The sequence below is a fragment of the Mustela nigripes genome, chromosome 12 (assembly GCF_022355385.1).
Source record: "Mustela nigripes isolate SB6536 chromosome 12, MUSNIG.SB6536, whole genome shotgun sequence".
Lineage (NCBI taxonomy): Eukaryota > Metazoa > Chordata > Mammalia > Carnivora > Mustelidae > Mustela > Mustela nigripes.
In genome coordinates, this window is record NC_081568.1 from 119149355 (window position 1) to 119164387 (window position 15033).

Below are 15033 nucleotides of genomic sequence, written 5' to 3' on the forward strand. Positions count from 1 at the left end.
TATTTTGATATATTCAATATATAAGGAGGCTGTTATAGCTAGAAGCTTCTATGGATCCTGCACTATGGTTCGCTGAACTTTCTACTGTCATTTTCATGACCAGGACCCATGAAAATATAATTTAGAGTCTTTCCTTTTTAGTTATCAACTTCTATTTTTTTTAATTTTTAATTTTTTAAATTTCTTTTCAGTGTACCAAAATTCATTGTTTATGCACCACACCTAGTGCTCCATGCAATATGTACCCTCCATAATAACTTCTATTTTATTTATTTATTTATTTTACACTGTTTAAGTCTGTGTAACAGTTGGTCTCATGGAGAGAGCACTGGAATAGGTAAGACTTTTTTGCCTAGAGGGCTTAGATTGCATGAGACAGCTTCGATCATCTGCCACCAAGTTTTGCTTGAAATAGATTATTTCTTCACAAGCACATTGGTAATGAATTTTTTGTACCCATGGAAGGCAGATGTTTCTTTAAAATTAGAAAATAAGAGTAAACATTTATTAAGATTTTATCCTGTTTCTTGGTTAAATTATTAAAAAATATACTCCCATATGAAAAAACACATTTTCCCCTTTATACTGGCATGAAAATCTGTTGAGTGTCATTCAGCTCCTTATCTACCCCACTTTTTTTTTTTTAAGATTATTTATTTATTGACTTGACAGACTGAGATCACAAGTAGGCAGAGAGGCAGACAGAGAGATGGGGGGAAGCAGGCTCTTTGCTGAGCAGAGAGCCCTATGCAGGGGGCTCGATCCCAGGACCCCGGGATCATGTCCGGAGCTGAAGGCAGAGGCTTTAACCCACTGAGCCACCCAGGTGCCCTCTACCCCACCTTTTAAATATATCCCCAGATAAGTTATCTATCAAATAATTTATGATTTCAAAACTCTAATATTTCTTTATTCTCCAGATCTCTAAATAATAATTTTGGATGTTATTCTCTATTAATATTAGTTGAGATTAAATTATTCACACAAAAAAAGGAAATCTCTATTGTGGTCAAATAAATAGTCAGCTAGTTCATATATCACCAAGTATGTTATTATGCGAAAGCTTAAATATTATATCTTGAATGTACAGGCATTGTTGGTTTAGGCAACAACTGCTAGCCCAGTGTTAGGTTGTTTTTGCTTTTTTTTTTCCTAACGAGGCTAAAAAGTACCTTATTTCCATATTTATAAGGGGCTTGAGGAAACTAATAAGGACCTCTGTTATAAATGCAGCCAAGAGGCAGCCTGCACTTTAAGTTTGAAACCAAAGGCTGAACTTTCACCTCAAAGAAAGGAAGAAGGAATTTTTCTTTTCTTTATCAGCCATTCAAGGAATTCTGGTATTGTTTCACAATGCTTCTGAGAAACTCAGATTTATAACTCTTGTACTTGGTGCCAAGCCAGGACAGATTGGTCTGTTTTCCTCTGTCCCAGCCAGCAGAAGTGAAGAGGGGACAGAGGATTTTCCCCACTCCTGCGGCATAAATCACTGCAGAGATTCAATACAGTTTGAGACTGAAGATTGTTCGTCCTCTCCCCAGATTCTGTCCGTGTTCATCGGATAGGGTAGACAGACCTGCAGGTGGGATGACTTGGTAGTCAAGGCATATTTCTAGTTCAGTCTGTCTCCAGGGAATCTCTTATTCTTTTTTTTTTTTTTAAGATTTTATTTATTTATTTGACAGACAGAGATCACAAGTAGGCAGAGAGGCAGGCAGAGAGGGAGGGGGAAGCAGGTTCCCCGCTGAGCAGAGCCCCATGCAGGGCTCTATCCAGGACCCTGAGATCATGACCTGAGCCCAAGGCAGAGGCTTTAATCCACTGAGCCACCCAGGTGCCCCGGAATCTCTCATTCTTTATGTCACATACAAATTAGTCCTTGGTGAGATACTGTGGCCCTGCAGAGAATTGGAGGAAACCATCTTGCCTCAGACGTTATAACTGTGCACAGTTATAAAATCATGTGTAATTTGGGTTTGTTATCTGCCCCACCTATCAGCCACAATTGGTTACCATCCTCTTTCCTTCTCAAAATTACCGAGAGATTTCCTGAAACTAACCCCTTCTCCCAAATATTTCATTACCTACTGCTCTCTTGAACAAGAAATGAGATCCAGAAGCTTCATTTGGGTTTTGGCAATCCATTTGCAGACTAATATATACTTCCAAAGTTTAACTAGCATTTAAATAGCATAGTATGCAAACATGTGGGTTCTGCTTCCACAAACAAACCCAGGCCCTTGAAGCAAAGTCAGTTTGAAAATAGGCTTTCTAGGGTGCTCAGCATCGGGCATCGGGCTCTCTGCTCAGCAGGGAGCCTGCTTCCTCCTCTCCTCTCTCTGCCTGCCTCTCTGCCTAATTGTGATCTCTCTCTGTCAAATAAAAAAAAAAAAAAAAAATTAAAAAAAAAAAGAAAATGGGCTTTCTAGGCTCTGGGCTACTTCTTGGTATTTTTTTCCTTTCTCTCTTTATTATTCTGCTGCATTTTATTTGGAAGCTCAAGAGAAAAGATACATAGGAGGACTTCAGGAAGATGTAATCCGGAGAAAAAATGATTAGGGTAAGGTAAGAACCACTATTATATTGTAATATGTAAACACACTTGGGTGAAGATGAGAGCTTTCTCTCCAGAAATTATAAATAGTTCTTACTTGTTTGGTGTTTGACTTCTATGCACTAATGATCCTAAGATGATCCTAAGAAGTTGGCAGCAACTTTAACGGAATCTTACAACCAAAGTAACCATTTGTCATACAAATGCTTGAGGAATGACTAGAGTTAAGTGTCTAGGGGAATGAATTCACTTATTTGTTTGTACCAATCATTGTGAATTGGCTTTGTCCTCCGATGTACAGGAATTATAAAATGAAAAGTTGCATTGACTAACAAGCCAAAGATACAATGACTAGAGCAAGAAAAAGAAAAATGGAAACATTTAACACCAGCTCCTTTAAAGACACCCGAGCAGAGAAGCCTTTCCAAACCTGCAGTCATATCTACTTAAAGTATTTGACTAACACATCTGGCCTCGCTGGGGGACTGTGAGCATTTTAGAAACATATTTCAGTGAAAGCCTGAGGAATGGAATTTAAAGTGTAAAATGGGCACAATCTTACAGAGCCAATTATAAGAACTCAAACTGAATAACATATGATTTTAGGGGCACAGAAAAGGAGCTATAAATACAAGACAATAGAAATTGCACCTTAGAGGAAAAGATAAGGGGCAGATTTTCTTCACCATCAATAACAGCATTGGTGGCATTCTTTTCTTCAGTATTTACCTTTCCTTCTTCTAAAATGCATGAAGTATTGAATGACTCCAACATTTTTTATACCTTTTCTCTTTATAGATTTTGTCTTTTTTATTGTTTTTTTTTTTTTAGATTTATTTATTTATTTGAGAGAGGGAGAGAGAGAACATGAGCAGGGTGGGAAGGGCAGAGGGAAGGAATCTCCAAGCAGAATCCCCTCTGAGTGCAGAGCCCAACTCAGAGCTTGATCCCAGGACCCATGAATCATGACCTGAGCAGAGAGCAAGAGTCAGAGGCTTAACAGACTGAGCTATGCAGCTGCTCCCCAATCAGTCTTTTTTTTTTTTAATCACCAAAGCAATATGTACTTATGAAAAACAGTATTACCTGTTTTTCTGCCACTTAGTTGTAACTATTGCTATGAAATTTTTTGTGTATTCTTAAATTAATATGATAATATCATATGTTCATAATATATATACTGATTTTCTCAACTTTTTTTTTTTTTTTTTTTTTGAGAGAGAGAGAGAGAGAATGAGCAATGGACAGAGGGATAGGGAGAGAGAGAATCTTAAGCAGGCTCCATGCCCGGAGTGGAGCCCAACGTGGGACTCCATCTCATGACCCTGAGATCATGACCTGAGCCAAAATCAAGTGTCTGCTGCTTAACTGACTGAGCCACCCAGGAGCCCCTGATTTTAGCAACTCTTTATACAGCTAAAACACAATCACTGAAGAAAATTGAGAAAATACTGAAGACTTAAAAAATACCATCATCTGGAATTCTAGCATTTATAGAGATGGCCGCTACTTCTGTCTGGGTGTATTTCCCTACATTTTTTTTCTGTGTATATATTATCTTAAAGCTGAGATAACAAAGAATTGTCATTAGGAGGGTCTAGAAAAAAATAATGTGCTTTTTGAAAGATCAGTCTTTCCAGTTAAAAAAAGTTATCGTTGTGGGTGGCTTAAGAAAATCTTTATTCAGGCATCTTGGCATTTAGTGTGGCATTTAATCTGGTTTTTATTTTGTTGCCGTGTATTTGAGGGAGAAACACATACTTCAAAAAGTCTTCTGGGACAGTGTTCCCACAAGCAAGTGGTGTAGCTGTTTGTAGAAAATTCTGGAAGAGTAGTACAGCATACATCTTTTAAGGGATTATGGGTCAGGACAACAGAGGCCATAGTAGTTGTGGGTAGTTGACTGTGGCTGTGTAAGCTCATGTCCCAGTGCCCAGGGAGAGACAAAGCCAGAGATATGCCCCAAAGGCAGTCCCTCTGGGCTCTCCTGGACACCCATACCAGGAGCCAGCCCAGAATCCAACCGCCTACCTGATGTGGCAGGTCAAACTAAGGGAGGCACCGGAGATTCTTTTGGACTGCAGTTTCCTCATTTTCTACCCCCTCCCTTTTTTTTTTAGTTCTAAATTTTGATTTATTTCTTCATTGACTAGAATATTTTTTTTTAAGATTTTATTTATTTATTTGACAGAGAGAGATCACAAGTAGGCAGAGAGGCAGGCAGAGAGAAAGGAGGAAGCAGGCTCCCTGCTGAGCAGAGAGCCGGATGTGGGGCTTGATCCCAGGACTCTGAGATCACGACCTGAGCTGAAGGCAGAGGCTTAACCCACTGAGCCACCCAGGCACCCCTAGAATATTTTTTAACAGAATTTTTTCAGGGAGGGAGCATGAATGGTGTTTTCTGAGTCTGTGTGGATCTAAGCATGCTTTGGTGCTGACCTCACACATGAAATAAATACAAAATTGCACAACATCCTTGACTAGCAGTTCTGGTCCCTCAAAATTCTCTATCTGTTGCTTTCTGATTTTTCTGGCTTTAGAGTTGTAAATAAAATGTCTAGGGCAGCCTAGTTTTATTTTTATAAACCCTGTTTTTCTGGTCTTGGCGCATATGCAATTTTGTTGCTGTTCTTACAATTTAAAAAATTGGCAGGATGTGCCTATGTATCTGTTTCTCTCTATTAATTTCTTCCTGAAATGTTTTATTTAATTATTGTTCCTATTTTGGTTTAGCTTGCATGGCCATAAAAGTCCACCCTTTATTGATTTCTAGCCATGGGATGGGACAGAATTCAAATTCTTTTGTTGATTATATATTGCAGAGTCTCTCCCATTTAAAAAAGGAAGTTTGGTAGTTCACTAAGCTCAGTAGCTGTTCTGTTTAAAAAAAAAAAAAGGCACAAAACTGCATGTAAAACTCAGAAACATATGTCAAAAGCTAGAAAGCAGAGACCTTACACATCATCATTCAATGAATTGTTTCATCAGAAGTGAAAGCTAGAGCTTTAGTAAAGATGATGAAAATAGTGTGCTTTTAAATTAAACGTCTGTGATATAAAAATTGTTATATCATTGGATAGGAAATGGCTAATAAAAACAATAAGTACTTTGCCTTTATCAGTGAGCATATAAATATATCAACATTATATCATATAGTCATAATTTCCCCTTCATTATTGTACTTTGAATTTATGAGCCTAATTAACTAAAACCTTAGATCCCACCAGAACTGTCTCTGAAAAGCTGTCCATGGAATTGGGATCAAATGTTAACAAATTAGCAAAGGAACTGAATGGAAGTTAAATTTACTGGCCTCAGAGTAAATCATAAGTCCTGGAAACCTGATGGACAGATTATTTAATATTATTCCTGAAATATACTATGTTTTAAAATATGGATTTGTTTTCATTCCTCTCTTTAGATTTTATTAGCTTCTCAAAGATAATGGCATGACTGGTTAAAAAGGGACAATAACCTGAAATCATACTCATAGCAAAATAGCTGTTTCATCTGAGGACTGATAAATGTGTGATTCTTATCATAAAGTCAACAACATTTTATCATACAGCAGTGGGCATAATAGCTCATTATAGTCTTTTAAAAATGGTTCCTTGGGGCACCTAGGTGGCTCAGTTGCTGAGCGTTTGCCTTCGGCTTGGGTCATGATTCTGGAGTCCTGGGATTGAGCCCCACATCGGGCTCCCTGCTCTGCGGGAGGCCTGCTTCTCCCTCTCCCACTCCCTCTGCTTGTGTTCCCTCTCTTGCTGTGTCTCTCTGTCAAATAAATAAATAAAATCTTTAAAAAAATAAAATAAAATAAAAGCAGTTCCTTAGTGAAAGCAAAACTTAATGGAAAGGTGACATCACCAAGTCTTGTATGTTTCAATCGACATTATTACAGAATGCCTAGCAAATGCATAGAGCACTGTGTTAGTAGAGAAAATTATTAAAAACTCCCTATTCCTAATTTCCCAGGATGCTACATGAAATAACACAGTGGTTCTCAGGTATTAACGTACCTAACAATCGCTTAGAGACAGTATGAAAAATTTGGACACCTGGGCCCCATCCTCAGAGATGTTGATTTAACAGGTTTAAGGTAGGGTCAATGAATCAGGGTTTTTGTTGTCTTTTTTTGCTTCTTGTTTTGTTTTGTTTTTACCAGTTACCCCAGATGGCTCTTATGTCAATGGTCTTCTGAGCACATTTTTAGTAATTCTGAGATAATTCTTATGGAGTGCTTAACACCGTGCCCAGTACATATGAGCATTTCTTTCCTGGTTTTTGTTCTCTTTTTCTTTGCTTTCTTTTTAAGAGGATCTCCCCACCCTGCCCCTTGGCCCAAGTCTGCTCTGCCATGTTCTGGGGATGGCGTGACTCCGAAGCACGTTAAGAGTGCTGTAGTTTCAAAGAGTCATTGATCCTGTGGGCGCATCTGGTTGGAGAGGCAGGTACTAACCCTTTTTTTTCTTCTTTTCCTAGGACCTTGTCCCTACAGCTCTTCCTTCTTTCACTCTTTGCTTAATAACTCCTCTTCAGACTACATATTAGTTCAGTCTTCCTCATTATAAATGGTTTTAAAATATGTCCTTTAAAATTGCTCAAGCTCCCATTCTATCTACCTATCTTACCCTCACTGCCAACATTCTTGGTTGAAATTACTGAAGAAAAGAGCATAGAGAGAGCAAAGAGAGAAAGCAAAAGCAAATGTTGATAAATCCCTATATGGGGGAGGTGGGAAGGAGAAATCAGTGAACAAGTCAAAGGAGAGGCCGCTGAAAGGTAGACCTGTATGTTTCAGTGTTGTCAATGGGAAGACTGGAAGAAAGGTCCAGGCTGATAATTGCCAAGTTATGGGACGGGCTCTTGATTGTGGATTGGGATTTCTTTTGTCCCCTTTGGAGCTGTTACTGTTAGGATTATGAGGGTGCTGAGCAAGTGGCGATTCTGCACTGATGACTTTTGAATGTACATCATTTTATGTAATGAACATCTGATAAGGGGGGTGGGGAGGGAGTTGGACTGAGTGTTTATTTATACAAAAAGAGTTAAGTGTGGCAAAGATGCATCCTATGGTACAGATTTCTTGGATTGTTTGTCAATTGTATGGATAAACGGATTCATTTGTTAGTGGAATAATAACAGATATGAAAGACATTATTTGGAAGGAACTCAGGAGTGAATTCTAAAGATATGTTTATCTTAATCATTAGGACTGCAGTCTTCTGCTTGGTTATTCCCATCAGGGTTCCCATCCCGTTGCTCGCTCTTTTGTGAATCAAGCCTCTGATTCCTGAGTGGTCTAACTGGAGCTAAAGGAGCAGAATTTTTTGGACTTCAGTACGTTCCAGAAGTATATCACTCTGGAATCTGAAATCTGCAAATATGGTTTTGAAGAAACACATTTATCTTACAGGAAACTGAAGGCTAAAATGCTTTCATATTCACCTTCCAATTTTGGTTTCACTCAGTACTTGGGATAAAAATTGCTTCACTGAATATAATTTTGTTACTTACTTTTTTGTGCGCTTTCTTAAAACACTGAATAGACTCGGTAAAATCTGAAACCAGACATCTAGTTCATTGAATAATGAAAGCTGAATAGGAAGCTGAATGACTAATAAATGTTAAAATGATTCATTTAAAAGATAATGAAGGTTCCTACTACCAGCCATAAGGACAGGAGCTTGCTGGGATACTTCTTAGGTGTGATTACTGCCCAAATGCTATAGACATAAAGTTCAGGGGACACCCAGTGGTTAAGAAGAGGAACTTCTCATTATGGTACATTGTTGACTTTGACTTTGTAAATTAGTATATATTAGGGGTGTGTGTGTGTGTGTGTGTTTTAAGAGGTTGATTTTGGGGCCGCCTGGGTGCCTCAGGGGGTTAAGCCTCTGCCTTCTGCTCAGGTCATGGTCTCAGAATCCTGGGATAAAGCCCTGCATCAGGCTCTCTGCTCAGTGGGGAGCCTGCCCCCCCTCCCACCTGCCTGCCTCTCTGACTACTTGTGATTTCTGTCTGTCAAATAAATAAATAACACCTTTAAAAAAAAAAGAGGTTGATTTTGACTTTTATACATTTTCTTTAAATGTTTGAAAACTTCTACATTGTAAGATTGGAAATACATAACTAAGCTTTTTCCTTTAATAAAAACATAAATGGTATTTTAAAATGTAAAATAACCGAGAGACTTAAATAAGAAAAACAAACCTTTTTGACACTGAAATTCCAAGTCCAGAATTTGTTTCAAGTACATAATTGGAGGTGTGCTTGGTGGCACAAGGATCTTTATCACTGTGTTTGTAATAATCACAAGCTAGGAGAGAAACACATGTAGAGCAGTAATAAATTGAAGTTATGATGCAGATAGAGTAACCAAGGCATCTTTAACACCATGCTTCAAAGAACTTTTGATGCCCGAGAAAAGTGTTTATGTTAGGTTTAATGTCTTTTTTTCATCAGAAGGAAAAGAATAGAAAACAGCCTTAGGTAATAGAAGAATAATGGAAGAGGCCTTAGACCTTAAAGAGAGGAGTATTTTACATGTGAGCCTTTTTTCTTTGGACCCTCTCAGAGATACTTCCAGAACAAGGCTGCTGCTGTGTGTGTACGTGTGTGTGTGTGTGTGTGTTAAATAGAAGTGAATCTCTTAGATATGAACAGAGTAAGGATTTAAGTAAGACTGCTTAGAGGGCAAGGATTCTTTTTTTTTTTTTAAGATTTTATTTATTTATTAGAGAGAGAGAGAGCATGAGAGGGGAGATGGTAAGAGGGAAAAACAGACTCCCCATGGAGCTGGGAGCCTGGTGCGGGACTTGATCCGACGACTCCAGGATCATGACCTGAGCCAAAGGTGGTCACTTAACCAACTGAGCCATCCATGGACCCAGAGGGCAAGGATTCTTAACTACTTTTAGTTCATAGTCCCTTGGGAATCTGATGAAAACTGATCTTTTTCCTTTGAGAAGTACACACATGTGTGTATATGAAAAAACACCCTTAATATGTGGCATACAGTTTAAAGACATTTAGATATACACGCTATCGTCACCCCTGCAGGGGCAATCTTCATGAGCAGGTATTTTTAGGAGGTACCATCTGATAATAATTTCCCATTTGGCTTGTTATTGATGCCTGTAATTCCCTTGTTAGCAGCTTACATAACTTTGAGTTAAACGTTGCCTTTCCCTGGCTTTGCTTTTAAATTATGGGTATTCCTAGGAGAGAGAAAGTATTAATTATTAACATCTTAGTGAGAAGTAGTTTGACAAAAGAAGAGAATTATGTAGCACAATTTTTCTGTTGATTGGTTATGGTAGTTGAGAACTAGAGAGCGTTTGATAATAATAGCTAACACAAATATAGCCATTACACACACACACACACACACACACACACACACACACACACCCCTCTTACAATAATCCCATTCTCCTGATGAGGAAGTTGAGGCAAAACTTGATTAAATAAATTATTTAATACCAAGGTCGCACAGGTATTTGGTAGTGAAGTTCAGAATTGATTCAGTTTAAAGAGTCTGTGCTTTTAACTAGTATCTGATAGTATTCATAAAATTACTCATTTTAAGAATTCGATGTAAGACCAACACCAAAAAACTTTCTTACTACTGTTGTCAATTTTTGTAACTCTTCTTTCCATCTCTCTCCTTGGATTGTGCCTTCTTTCCACTCAAGAAGTTCGTAAAGTAGGGGCGCCTGGGTGGCTCAGTGGGTTAAGCCGCTGCCTTCGGCTCAGGTCATGATCTCAGGGTCCTGGGATCGAGCCCCATATCGGGCTCTCTGCTCAGCAGGGAGCCTGCTTCTCTCTCTCTCTGCCTGCCTCTCTGTCTACTTGTGATCTCTCTGTAAAATAAAAAAAAAAATCTTTAAAAAAAAAAAAAAAAAAAAAAAAAAGAAGTTCGTAAAGTATTATTAAGTCATTCCACAGGAATAAAAGGCACAGCATAGGGAATAGAGTCCATGACACTGCAATGGCATTATGTGGTGACAGTTGGGATCTGCACTCGTGGTGAACCTAACATAAGGAACAGAGAAGTGGAATCACTATGTTGTACACCTGAAACAAATGTAACAGTGTGTGTCAGGGGCACCTGGGTGGCTCAATGGGTTAAAGCCTCTGCCTTCAGCTTAGGTCATGATTCCAGGGTCCTGGGATCGAGTCCCGCATCGGGCTCTCTGCTCAGCAGGGAGCCTGCTTCCCCCTCTTTCTCTGCCTGCCTCTCTGCCTACTTGTGATCTCTGTCTGTCAAATAAATAATAAATAAAATCTTTAAAAAAGAAAAGAGTAAATTATTCCAGTTCCCAGGAATCTGAAATGTAAGAAAGGATAGGGACAGCCATTCCCTCTCTGGGGGGGTTATGAAGTGCAACAGGGAGGGAAACTGAGTCACAGCAGACTCAGAGTCAGAAGGATAGCATTTGGCTGCTTGTCAGGGCAGCCCCCTCGGGACTAGAAAGACTTGAGTTGACTGGGAGATGATGAATGGGTATTGACTCATGAGAATATAGCCAAACACAGTGAGTGCAACTACTATAGTGAGTGTTATTAAGACCGCTGTGCACAGGCATTTCATTCAGTCAGTGAAATTCTATGCAAGGAGTTAATGCCAAGATTTATTCTTTAAGACTTTTTTATCAGTGTTTCCCAGGGGCTAACATATCCTGTTTATCGCATTGCATTTGTGGTAGCATACATTTACATTTCTTTTGTTAATAAAGGCAACCTGTTCTTATTTGTACACTATTTACAACCATGGTATAAAGGAACATTTGTAGATAAAAGTCAAGCTTTATAATTGCTAGTGTTGGGGAATCTGCCTACCCTTTTGAAAGGCAGTCATTTCCCAGATACTGTTTTCCAATTTAGCATGTGTTTTCATGTGGAAACACAATATTTCTTGTCATTTTATAGGGTAACTATTAAGTAATAGAACTGATTTGTTAGCAAATATGAAAACAGATATTTTAATGAGAGTTTTTATCCAGAGAACTAGTACATTTCATCAAGTCTGAGAAACCACTGATCTAAAAATGCCCTAATTAGAAAATGCTAAAAAAAGGAAATAAAACCATCACTTAACCTCTGACCCCATCTTTCTTATACTGATATTTTTATTGAAGTGTAATTGGAATACAGTGTTTTACTAGTTTCAGGTGACAGACAATGATTCAACAATTCTGTGTATTATTCAGTTCTCATCATGATAAGTGTACCCTTCATTTCCTGTCCCCTCACCCCCTCTCCAGTGATTTTAAGAAGTATCCATTTGCAAGAGGTATGAAAAAGGAAAGAAATTGGTGGCCTCATTCAATAAGATGAAATCCAATGATAACCTGAAAATTTATATAGTTAAGATGTTTTCCATTGTCCAAACAGTGCTGAAACTAATTCCACTTTTATATTCAGGGCACAGAAGAATTTCATCTCTTCCTCAGTGCTTCCCCCCCCCCCCACTAAAATCAATCAGTATCATCCAGTTCAATAGCCTTCTCATAATTACCACATGTGAATCTGATGAACTTTTGGGAGTTTCAGAAACTGAAGTCTCCATTTAGAGGATAAATGTTTGTTTTGCATCTAAGGATAATCAGATAATGTGTTGCAGTTTCTGAAAACAGTTCAATGAACAGATATTCAAAAATATCTTGAGAAATGATTTGAGTATGTCAGCAGCCACATTGAACCTTTGAGGGTTTCATATTCTTTTAATGCAAAAGTTCTTGTGTATCTGTGGGCTCAAAAATTTGTCACATAAAATATTTGATCTGTTACTTATAGACCATTGTAAGCTAGAGAATCCCCTAATCTGCTAATTAGGGGCTCCTCAGGGGATATTCGCTACCACTTTTTTTTTTTTTAAGATTTTATTTATTTATTTGACAGAGAGCACAAGTAAGCAGAGAGGTGGGGCAGGAAAGGGTGGGAGGCAGGCTCCCTGCTGAAGCATAGAGCCCGATGTGGGACTCGATCCCAGGACCCTGGGATCATGGCCTAAGCCAAAGGCAGAGGCTTTAACCCACTGAACCACCCAGGTGCCCTTTGCTACCATTTTGATAGAAAAGTAGACCAGCTCCATTTTCCTGCATTTTTAAAAAGATTTTATTTATTTATTTATTTATTAGAGAGTGAGCGAGCATGAGTTGAGGGCAGAGGTCAAGGGAGAGGGAGAAGCAGACTCCCCACTGTGCAGGGAGCCCCATGTGGAGCTCCATCCCAGGACCTTTAGACCATGACCTGAGCCGAGGGCAGGTGCTTAACCAGCTGAGCCACGCAGATGCCCCATTTTCCTGCATTGTGGGTGGAGAAGAGAATCACTGAATTTGTGGCTACAGAAACTCTGACCAACTCTCAGGCAAGGAAGGCGTTGTGTCAGCTGGGGCAGGACACAGAGGTCTTGCAACACAGGTAGCTTTTATCATCACTGGAAATCTCTGAGGAATGAGTCTTTAAAAACCAACTTGTGCCTTTATTCATACCCAACCCCTCACTCTTACTTGGAATTTGTCAAGCTTCTTGGATTGGTGGGTTCATCAAATGTGGAAATGTATTGGCCATTATTTCTTCATATATTTTGGGTTGTCTCTGTGCCTTTCCTGGTCTTTGGAGGCTGCAGTTATACCAATATTAGCTGCTTCAAGTTGTCCCACAGCTCACTGACCCTCTGTTCCCTATCCCCTGGTCTTTACTTGCTGTTGCATTTTGGGTAGTTTCAGTTGCTGTGCATCGACATTCTCTAACCTTTTCTTTTGCAATAGTCCATCAGTTCTTCATCCTAGTGTATTTTTCATCTCAGATATTGCATTTTTTTTATCTTTACAAGTTTGATTTGAGTGGTTTTTAAGAAAATATCTTTTATGTCTCTCCTTAACTTACTTTTGAAAAAACTTCCAATCTTGAAATAATTAGATTCCCAGGAAGTTGCAAAGATAGTTATGGAAAGGTTCGCCTGGACCCTTCATATAGTTTTCCCATTGGTTACATGTTATGTAATCATAGTACCTTGTCAAAACTAGGAAACTGACACTGGAACAACATATGTATGTAAGTTCTGTGCCATTTTGTTACATGTATGGATTTGTGTAGCCAGCACTTCAATCAAGATACTATGCTTTTTTGAACATTATATTTTCCTACCTATGAAAAATAAAGTTGTATGTTTCTGCTTCTATGCATGCCTTATAATTTTTTATTAGAGGTCAGACAGATGTGAATTTCATCTTGTTGATGCTTGTTAGTTGCCCTGTTGCCTTAAGTTTGCTTGAGTTATGTTCTGGGACACAGTTAAGTTACCTGGAAATAGTTGAATCCTTTGAGGTTTGCTTTTAAGCTTTGTGTGGCTGGACCCAAGCGGCCTTTAGAGCAGGACTAACTTGTCCTTCTGCGGACTCTACTGATGATTCTGACTGCTGCAAACACACTCTTTTCCTGGTCTCTAGGTTATACCTCTGCTCCTTCTGGTGTTCTTGACCCAGGCTTGGGGTTCCTTCCCAGACACACACATGCAGACCCCTGCGGCTCTCTCTTGCTGCTCTCTTCTTTCTAGTACTTTTTTTGTGAACCCCATAAGGTCCCTTGGTCTTTGGAACTACAGGCTCTACCTCCTCAACCCATAGAGATGGATGGCATCTTCCTGGGTTCCTCCTCCACGTTCCATGTTTTCCATGTTCAGGCAGCCTGGAAACTTCTCCAGGCAGGAAGCTGGGGCCGTCCTAGGGTTGCCTTCACTCGTTTCCTGGTCAGGGAACATCCAGTGCTGCCTGGTGTCCCATGTCTGAAGCCACTGTTTCGTATTATTCTCTGGGAGTTCTTTAGTTGTTCAGGGTAGGAACAAAAAAGGATCCTCCTTTTGGGATCTGGATTTCCTTATATTTTTAAGTCCCCATTTCCTTATGTACAGACTTCATAAGTATAACTTGGACTTGAAAGGAGCATGTGGCCCAGCTTACAAACTTAAGTTCCTTCCTTTACTCTGAAGGTGTTTGAGCACAGTTTTGAAGGTGGGCGGTGAGGTGTTTCTCATTCTTAAGCCTGGTCACTGACTTACTCATTTGTTGAGGTACTAATGAGTTGTACTGCTTTCCAGGTAGTCTGCCACTATTTCAATGTGCAACAAAACTATTGAAATCATCTCTGCAGTATCTTAACATCTGACACCTTCAGGTGCCTCAAAAGGGTCCTTGCAGCTCTCAGGAAACACACTGAGGTCATGTCTGTTCCTGCCTATTTTTTGACCTTGCATCACTCCTCCTGCATACATACACACACACGGGACCTGTGTGACAATGCCAGCAGCTGTCCACTTCATCTTTGGTGTCTGATGCCAGGCCCACAGCACCTGTTGCTGGGACTCTAACAGGCCTCACTCAAGAGAGAGGGTTTCCAGCATTCATCCTGTAAGTAGCCCCGAGGCCCCCCTTTAGCCGGCATTTAGTGAGTAATCATGCTACATCTGGCTG

The 15033-nt window shown here is 39.4% G+C and overlaps 1 protein-coding gene and 1 non-coding gene across 9 annotated transcripts in view; one reads left to right on the plus strand and one right to left on the minus strand.

Annotated features, from left to right (window-relative positions):
* Window positions 1-15033, plus strand: part of CAST (calpastatin) — a 113132-nt gene that overhangs the window by 15520 nt on the left and 82579 nt on the right. The window lies entirely within an intron of this gene.
* LOC132029021 (small nucleolar RNA SNORA28) lies at window positions 287-408 on the minus strand. The gene has a single exon (XR_009407658.1). It is a non-coding gene; the product is annotated as a small nucleolar RNA SNORA28 (small nucleolar RNA).